Consider the following 10,351-nt stretch of genomic DNA (forward strand, 5'->3'; position numbering starts at 1 on the left):
TTTCACTCTCCGAATCAACCACTTCCAGCACCTATTCTGTCAATTCAACCAATCAACCATGCACAAGCACACCCAATGCTGAGATAGGAAGTTTCCCAAGTAACTACAGTAAGTCCACACTCCTGTAAATATCACTACAAGGCCAAAAGTGCAAGTTGCAGACCTGCCAAATTATGTTACTCAAGGTCCAAAGTATCGATACGATATGCATTTTGATCGTATCGTATCGGTACTTAGAAACGGCCGATACACACTTTTATTTTTTAGGTTTTTTTCAAAGTTTGGTTTTTTGGAAACTTATAAGATGTTTTTTATTATCAAAAAAAGTTGGGGGTCTAAAACACCTGGAAACAAGCGTTTTGGACTGTATCTTTTTTAAAAGATACGATACGGGCTGTATCGTATCGATACTTTGAAGCATGATGTTACTCCATCTTCTCAGATCTGTCGATGGGTTTTCCAATCCAAACAGCACTGAAACACAATAAAAACAAAGAGCAAATCAACATTGGCAGTACAGATGAGACATAAACCAGCTTTCAAGCAACATTTCATCAAGCACTTGGGGAGGAAAACAAAGCCTTTTCTCAGTATGAACTCTCTACAGTCTAGGGGCTATAATCATAAGTTATCGTACCTTAACACCTAAAGGGTTGCAACTGCACAGCCTGATAAGTAAATAGCTTCAACCCACAATACAAATACTCAATACAGTACAATTCTATTGGACATTTGCAGCAATGAAAAATCTAGATCAGTATAAAATACTAATAACTGATTACATAAATCATTATAAAAGAGAAATCCCTTTATTTTTCATTAAAAAGGAACCCTATCTCAGAATTATGGTGAAAGAAATAGCCAATAACCAAAGAAGAGATAATACAAGGGTTCAACTTGCCAATGGTGAAAGAAAGAAAAAGAACCAAACTCATATCTAAAACTAATCCTAGATGATAAATTGAATGAGAAGTAGAACATACCCAAAGAAAGTGGTTATTCATATCCAATTTGCACTTATCATCAGACATGGAAAAAAGAAAACAAGATTCAAAAGCTGTTTTTCTTTTGAGGCAAATAATCCAGAAAAATTAACTCTTACATTTAAATCAATCATAAGAAGAAAAAGAACAATTAATGCATCTGCATTGGAACTTCAGGGTCCGATGGCTCAAACATAGCATTCACTTCCCTTGGATCGACATCCTCCAATGGGAGAGCCATCACCAATGCAGCAAGAAAGAAAGAAGGAAAGCATAAAAGAAAAATGAAAAGTTCAGCTTCTTGTTAATATATTAACACCTTCGATGAACATCATAGAATGTCCATATTGAATCAAGTACAGAATTATCTATGGCCAGTGTATGGATCTTCTGATCACAGAAATTAACAAAAACAAGAAGAAAAATAGTCATGAAGGTATTAACCAATATTAAAGAAAACCTAGTCTTTGTCCACCTACACTGCGTGTACACCTTCAGAAAAATAATTTCGAAGTGAAGACCTTATCTTGTGCTAATAACTTCAAGGAAATTGCAGACTCTAGACTCCTTGTCTTGTCCTAAAGAAAAATTGAGGGAAAATAAAGACATAGGCCCTTCACCGCACCACCTGTCCTTCCAGAAAATGAGACTCTCACTTGAGCATGGTTTGAAAGAGACAAGGTTCAAAAAGAGGTCCCTTTTGCCTTTTAATTTATAAATGTATCTAGGGTCTAGAATTTCCTTAGGACCCATTCCCCAGACCCATGAACATGAATCACCTAGACCCTGGTGAAGGAAAATTTATAAAACCTATTAGAAATTTATAACTAATTGAAAGAATGGTAAGATCCATCATATGGATGCCAAAAGGTTGCGGAATGGGTGGACGAATTTCAAAAATTGCTTTCCATTCTTCCAATTGGGAATCAGATTCCTTGAATTAACCAGGATTTATCTTGAATCAAAACCGAACAAATTCTGAACCAAAAAGAGAAGGAAAGGGATATACTTGATCTAGATAAGCAATATCTCCCAACGTTGGTGTTCACACCCAAAGAAAATCTCAAGAACTGCTCCCACTGAAGATGACACAGTGATGATGGAGCAGAACCAACAGTGTTCCTCCCACAAACCAGGTTCTTCTGAAGAACTCGATGAAAGCAGAGAGCACCACACAAAATCAAGAACTTTTCTTGATCTTCCTTCATAGAGAACTTGAACTAGCAGTAGATGGTAGCAGTTGTTGGAGGAGAAAACTAGAGAAAAAGATGGTGAATGCTTTTTCTTCTCTAGGGCTTCTGAGATCCTATCTCAAGGTTGCAGAGTGTTCTGCGAAATCCTTAGGGTTTGAATTCTTGAAATTTGAATTAGGGTTTCTCTTTTTCCTTAGTGATTAAGAAACCTCCTAATCCCATTAGGAGTTATCCTAATCCAAATCTTTATTTGGATAAGAAGCCTTCTTAATCCTATCTACAGATTAGATTAACCCACTCCTGATCTTATCAGGAGGTTACCAGATTCAAATCCTAATTTGAATCTGGTCTCCATGAGTCAAATCCTAATTTGAATCTGGTCTCCATGAGTGGATAGGGTCAAGACCCAATCCTTTTGGCTTGACCTAATATCAGATTCACCTCTTTAAGTGACTGATCAAATCAGACCAGTTTGAAATGGGCTTTAGGCCCAATATGCTTTAAGTGCTCAATAAGCTTCCAAACTGCTGTCCAATTGGGCTTCTTTTTATGGTGTGGGATCTAAGCATTGATCTACACATCAGCTACATGGGTTCAGCCCAGCCTTTGTTACAAGGCCTAGTCGAATTCACTAGAAAGCCTAGTGAACCCCTTGAGCCCATCACATGGACTCTATGGGCCCAACACTTACACTAAGTGGTCCCTAGGCCAAGCCATCTTATAAAAACCTAGGGACTGTGGGCAGATGCAAGATTAGCCCATCAGGTATAACTCTAAATGGCCTTACAGTCAATCTCTCAGCCCATGATGATCAAACACTGCCCGACAAGAGAGGACCTCTCCCTTGACTGCAAGGAATAGTGCTGCACTCGCTGCTCACATGGATCTCAGGAATTAAAACCATTTGCAAACATTTTTGAAACCGTATATAACTATATATCTTATATATAACTTTTGCAAAACAAAATTCCAACGATTGAAATCAACTGCCGGCAGTTTGGTTTCCACCAGAGAGAGTACATCCCCGATCATTACCTTCATCTGACAAAGGGGTTGATCCCGTCACTATGATCACCCACTCAGATGGGTTCATGAACCATCCCAACATACCCAGGTTTTGACCCCCTCTAGGGATCTCACTGATTGGCATATCAAAGACAACCCAATCCACCACTTAGTGCAGTATCATAATCGAGTTTAGGGGTCAAGTGTAATTTTCCAGTTTTGCCCATCAATCTCCAAGGTCTAGGGCAATACTGGAAATCTAGTCCGATTCAAGGATTCAAGTAATCCTATACTACATGTGCCTTGGGTCTCACCCTGGCGGCTGGGACAAGCCACCCCAACATTTGGCAGCACACCAGTGTCAGCCTTGGCAAGATAAATCTCCCCAGACTTATCCAACGGTTGTGAACATTCTAAACTAACACGAGTTTCATTAAGTGTCCAGTTTAAGGGTTTTACACAGAAACATACCATACAACATGAATCAAACATGCACTTTATTCATTTACACTAAATGCCAAAAGTACATCAAAACTGATTGGAGCTAAGGGCATACAAAATTGTCTAACACTAATGTCATGTAATACAATATTTGGTGCAAGTTTTGGGTGGAAATTAATAATGACATTAGTGTTAGACAGTTTAAGCTTCTTATCCTTTTATATGGTGCAGCAGTGCATGATCCACTTTATGGATATTATTGGTTTCACTCCAAATTTGTCATGGATATATGATGGATTTTATTCTTAAGTTTGAACCAGAATAGAAATGTTAAATTTTTGTAATTGTCATTCCCATCCTCGGAATGGTTTGCCCATAAGAGACAGGTTTCTTTCTTTGTTGCAAGATCTGAACATAGTCTTCTCATCAAGATGGTGGAATCTGTTAGTATAGGAGGTTTACCAGGTGGTTTTTAGGTGGGTTGAGGGAAGTTATGAGTGTCCCTGGTAGGGATGTCAATGGGTAGTGCTTAGGTTTGTATTTTTTTCTTTGATTTATACCTACATGTTGTTAGTATAAGTTAAGCTATACCAATGATTCTTTCTATCGGTATACATTTTGACCTTCAACAGTCTGATTTTGGTTAAAGGAAAATCCAAAAAGGTTGGCAAGATTGAATACAGTTGCATAAGTAAATCAAACTGTAGTTGAAAATTAAGATGATTTCATGCATGTTACTGACAGTATATTTTTCCAATTACTACACCAAGAGTTTTTTTTTAGTTACCAATGAACAACATGAACATTGGAAAGCAAGAAAAGTATCTCTTAATAATGATTCAAGTCCAGCAATTAGTTATCATATACTAGAAATGTGCTCATTAATGATTTCAAAAGCATCCAGAATTCCAAAGATGAGTATTTCTATTGCTATAATAATGTCTAGGCTCTCACAGTTCCAAGAGTTAGCAAGCTTTTTATTGATTTATGATCCTTCTTTTAGTCTCACACCAGTGGTTTCAGCTTTGGAGCCCTCAGAACTTGCCAGACTGATGAGGTTCTACATATACATGTAAAATAAAAAAGGCATAAGAAATCAATAACCACATCTGCATAATTGATGTTATCAGCAACAAGTATGATTGTTAAACCACAAGGAAAGAAATATAGATCCAAAAACAATCTACGATTAGGTAACCAGCAGGAGGGAAGTTTCAGAAATATACCAGCTGTGACAACCTTACTGCTCCTCCTCCATTGTTTTCACCATATAGAAATTCTCATTTGACAAGGAGATAACATCAAAGCTTAAATCACCTGAATCATCATATGTTCAAGTATGAATCCACATTACTTATTAACTCAAAAACTTCTGTCAGCTAAGGTAATAATGAGTGAGATTAATGTCAAGTTCAAATGCAAGTTATACAAAACAGAAGCAACATACAACATTGAATTACACTAGTCCATGCCTTAAAAATAGAGAAAACTCAATAAAAATGAGGAGCAACACTACACTAAAAGTGTTCAAGCACTTACTAGCTTCATCAATGATGCTAAGATAACAACACCAATGGGCATTACTTCTCTCTCTTCCTCCTGCACCCTGGACATTACAAGCAAACATCTTCATCATGACTAGATTGTTAAGTAGTGTTCAACAGTGATAGAAGATGGCAAAAGACATGTGGATTCATTGTATTAAAGGCCACTTTGCTTCTAGGTTTCTAACACATGGCGGATTACAACTTCATCTGTGGAGTAGTACCAATCTCATGGAGCTTTCAACGAACACGCTGTCGCAGCTTGGATAATTGTGAATGGGCATGGGGATTTTTTAGAGTTTTTGATGGCTTATGAGCCATCATTTTTCTCCCTTCATAATCCTACAAATTGATTGCATCATTTAAATTCCTAATTAAGGCCCAATTTGAGATTGCAACAGTTGATATCTCTGTTATCTATTCCCAATAATTTTTCCTATTCGCTCTCTCTGGGTGACCATATAACAGAGGCAGATTTCCAAGTTTTTTTCAAATTTCCCATTCTCCATTTGTAGGTGAAACTGTGAAGAACCTTTTCTGTACTCTATAAGATTTTTAGGGCCCTTTTGGTTGGCGGGAATATGAATATGGAATTGGAATAGGAACACCCGCCATGAAAGTGAACCATTAGGGCTGTTAGCTTTTGAAATGGGAGAATGATGTAGCCATGTATGGTGGTCATTAGTCGGGAATATAAATATGGATTCGTTGAGACCAATGGGGGTTGGAATTTGGAGAGAAAGAGAGAAGGGGGAGGGTGACACCTAATAGTACCTTGTACTTTGGGCCTAGTGACACTTTGGCCCCTGAACTTTAAAATATGACAATTCAGTATTTAAACTTTCATAATGTGTCAATCCTGTAGCTGCTGTTAATCAATCTATTAATCAGTCATTTAGTGGTATTTTAAAAGACACAAATGCCCTTTAAGTGTCATCTAATTCTCTTTATCAACCATCTAAATGTTAATAAAAAACGAACAGTCACAAATCCTTGCCTCTTCTATTCAAGAAAGTTGGGATCACATCTCGGTGGGCATTCTGGTGATTCCAACTTTCTTGAATAGAAGAGGCAAGGATTTGGGACTGTTCATTTCTTATCAATGTTTAGATGGTTGACAAAAAAACTTAGATGGCACTCAAAGGGCATTCGTATCTTTTCAAATGCCACTTAACAGTTGGTTAACGGATTGGTTAATGGCAGGTATTGGATTGGCACATTAATTATGAAAGTTTGGGTACTGAATTGTCGCATTTTAAAGTTCGGGGACCAAAGTGTCACTAGGCCCAAAGTACATGACACTAATAAGGAGTTTTCCCTTTTTGAAAGGTGCTTTTATTTTTCTCCTTTTTTTTATGGGGAATTTTGCATATTAAATGACCAAGTTTGGTCATTTGACAAATTCATTCTTGTTTTCAAAATAATTGCAAAAATAGTGAGCAAGAGAGGTTTTTAATTTGTAAAACCAAAATTCCCTTCATTTAAAACCCACCCATAAGATCATATTCCATTGGTTCCATTCATTTTCCTGGTGATGCTTTTCTAGTTGTTGTTGTACCTAGAGTCCATGAAGCTGCTACTTGTGTTGGCCAATATTTAATTCAACTTTCAAGCCACTCCACTCATGATGGTTTTAGTGTCTTGTTTTCTCTTTAAGCCTAGCAATGGATATGATGTGCAATTGTTTTGGTATAGTTGGAAGATTATTTGGCAATGATAGTGGATTGGTTATTGATAAGGTTAATTGTTTCATAGTTCCAGCAGGAGATGAGTTTGATGTTACTGAATTCAACACCAGAATTGAAGAAGACGACTTTTCCATTGACCTATTTCTTGATGTTTCTTTTTTTGCGGACCTTAAACTGGGTGTGACCATAGGTGTAATTTGTGCCCATTTCTTTATTGTGGAAATGAAATAAAACTATTGGGTTCTATATGCATTTAATGGTGTAAATACTATTAAATCACGTAAGTGATAGATGTTGCAACTATAATTATTGATAATTCAAAATTACAAGAAACCATCTGGTTTGTTTAATGTTGGATGGTTTCTTAGTCTATAAAACACCATCTAGTCTCCACTATACCAGATGGCCTGTGCACTTGTGTGAATCATATACAACATTGTGGTCTATTGGGTTTTAGATGAATTAAAGGGTGTATTTATTATTTTATCACGTATGTAATTGATGTCAAAATTGTATGTAATCATTTGGCCAGTGTAATGCTGGGTGGTTTTTAAGTCTGTAAAACACCATTCGGTCTTTCCCATACCAGATGGTTCATACACTTGTGAGAATCATATACAACCTTATGGTTTGTTGGGCTTTAGATGAATTTGAAGGTGCAAATACTATTTTATCGCCTGAGTGATAGATGCTTGCAATTGGAATTGATGATTTAAAACTACAACAAACCATCCAGACTTGGTGATGCAAGATAATTTCTAAGTCTATAAAACACCATCTCATTTACCCTATACACAAAACCATGTGGTTTATTGGGTTTTAAATCCATTTGATGGTATAACTACAAGTAGAACATCTGGGGGATAAATATTTGCAATTATAAGTGATGTTTCAAGATTCCATGCAATCATCCAATCTGTTTAGTGCCTAATGATTTCTAAGTTGCAATCATCAACTATCCATCATTATACAGACCGAATGGTTCCTTGTACCTCTAAATTACCAATTGTAGTGGTTAAGATATCTTGTTAATATTGCACATACAACCAAATATTAGATAGAGCCTTACTGATATTTAATATAAAGCAAGTTGGTTCTTAGTTTGAATCATGACATCTCAATCTTGTTAGTTTTTTCATAAACTTGGTTCTCAGTCTTAACCCAAACTTGGCCTTAGAAGCCAATACATAAAAAGAAAGAAAAAAAAAAAAACTTGAACAATAGCTTAGCCTTTTAGAGAGAGAGATGCTTACATGTACAAAGATAAGAGAAGATAGTGACTCTCACACAATGAAGACAATGAGAAAAAGGGGAGGGGAGAATAAGATTGAAAAAAGAAAAAGAAAATCGGGTTTTATTGGGCAACTCTTTTTAATTAAGGTCATTTTGGTCAGAAAAAAGTAAAAAATTCTCCCGCTCACTCTTTTTGCAATAAGTTTGAAAACGTAACTGATTTTATTAATTTGGCAAACTTTTTAATTTTCTTGCAAAAAACCCTTCTTCTTTTTAATGTTATTATATGGTTATTTTTGAAATCGGTTACTTGAGATAACCCGTATTCACCAAAGTGATAAGTGGATTGTCGATTGGTTTTGGTTAAAGTATTCTGATATTATACCTTTTGGTATCATAGATTTTTCCTTTAAAACAAAAAACAAAAATCACATACATAACCAATAAAAGGGTTTTTATGCTTTTGTTTTGAGAAGCAATCTATTTTAAAGTCAGATGGTTTAAATTTGTTTTCAGAATTGACAACAAGAAAAACAATTCACGTTGTAGAATGCCCCTTTAAAACAAAAAACAAAAAGCACATACATAACCAATAAAAGGGTTTTTATGCTTTTGTTTTGAGAAGCAATCTATTTTAAAGTCAGATGGTTTAAATTTGTTTTCAGAATTGACAGCAAGAAAAACAATTCACGTTGTAGAATGCCCCTTGGAGGGTATGTGTTTTTTGTTCTCAAATCTGAAACCAAAAAAGTGCTTTTGATGTTTTAATATAAAATAATGTTTTATTGATATCATGTTTCACAAATTATATAATATCAACTTAAAAATTTATTCTTGTGTTAAAAACCATGATTTTTATGGTTTAAAAAAACATGGATGGCCTTTTAGAACAAAACCAACTCATTTTTCCTCGGTGAGAAAAAACCAAGTCAGTTTTAGCTTTTCAAAATAAAAACAAAATTAAAGAATATTTTTCAATTTTCTTTGCTGATATATATGGCAAATTCAGAGACATACGAAACTAAAAGCTTTATGTTGTAGAAGGTAGAATTAGTTGATGATCCCGCTACCACTAATGCTATTAGGTCATTTGATAATATGATAATTAATGAAGAGCATTATCTTCATGAATGTCCATCAACTCTTAGAGTTTATGTTTACTTTGCATTGTTGGCAAACATTATTTACGTAGAAGAAGCATTAGCAGCAAGAGAATAAACAACCTAACAAAAGATCTAGTAGGCGTTTGGCACCAGAGCATTTTACAAAGCTTTACCGCATTAGAAAAAAACGGAAATGCTAAATTAGTCATGCTTGGCAATCCATTTTTTTTAAATATTGTTGCAATGATTAACTTTAGGATTCGGGAATGGAAGTGTTTCTTGAATCGTTAAATTGGCGATTCTTAAATTGCCAAGGTGATTTTGATCATTAAAGTGATGTAGTGATGTAGTATATTGAAATTTGAAAAACCCTGACATCTTTTTTGAGATATCATACAATTGTCATTATAAATATATTATAATAATAAATCAAAACATTTTAAACACCCAGTCAGCTAACATTTCTACCAAATATGACTTTTTTTTTTGTGTTTTTCGAAAAAATAGGTGAAACAAAACACATATAAAATAGGATTCTTGTAAAATGCTACGGTGCCAAACACCCACCTAAACTTTCAGGACATTGGGCTTAAAATAGGGGTTATCACAGGCTGGGCCTGGGCTGGGCTTAGCATCTATAAAAAGGGTTATAGCCGGGGTTGTCTAGGTTCTGGGCATATGATTTTAATTTCTTTATATTGATTTAAATAATATTTTATATTGATGACATCTAAAGCAAATTAGTAAAGAGAAAGAAAGGAAAAATAAGAAAAGAAAGAATATTTGAATTCAAAAATAAGATAAGCTACTTTTCAATACTTTTGTTTTCACTTGCAAATTAGTTGTTTCCAATTCCTTTGCATGAATATTCTCTTCTAGTTCTGAAAAGAACTGAGGAGTGGAACCAGAATCAATTTAATCCTTCCATCTAAGTCAATTCAATTGGTTAATGGTACATGTAAGTATGATGGTATTGAGCTATGCAACACCTTTACATGGATTGTTATTATCTTAGCTCTTGTAGTTATTACATTAAAAAATAAAGATTCTGGTTAAAGTGATCACCCATTGATTGGGCCATTTCCTTACAGAAAAATGGATTTGAGATCTACCAACAAAGAGAAAAAAGCAGCTAAAAAAGGTACTAAGTAGATTAAATTC

General features: G+C 35.1%; 1 long non-coding RNA gene across 1 annotated transcript; it reads right to left on the bottom strand.

The window, feature by feature from the left end:
• Positions 1 to 254: 254 nt before the first annotated feature.
• Positions 255 to 5,646, bottom strand: LOC148874726 (uncharacterized). The gene is made up of 5 exons (XR_016110275.1): positions 5,391 to 5,646; positions 5,162 to 5,228; positions 4,849 to 4,939; positions 4,577 to 4,682; positions 255 to 474 (listed from the first exon to the last, which is right to left on the bottom strand). It is a non-coding gene; the product is annotated as an uncharacterized LOC148874726 (long non-coding RNA).
• Between the last annotated feature and the right edge of the window lie 4,705 nt (positions 5,647 to 10,351).

This window comes from Nelumbo lutea, chromosome 1 (genome assembly GCF_056320005.1).
Source record: "Nelumbo lutea isolate HS-2025 chromosome 1, American lotus-T2T, whole genome shotgun sequence".
Taxonomy (NCBI): Eukaryota; Viridiplantae; Streptophyta; class Magnoliopsida; order Proteales; family Nelumbonaceae; genus Nelumbo; species Nelumbo lutea.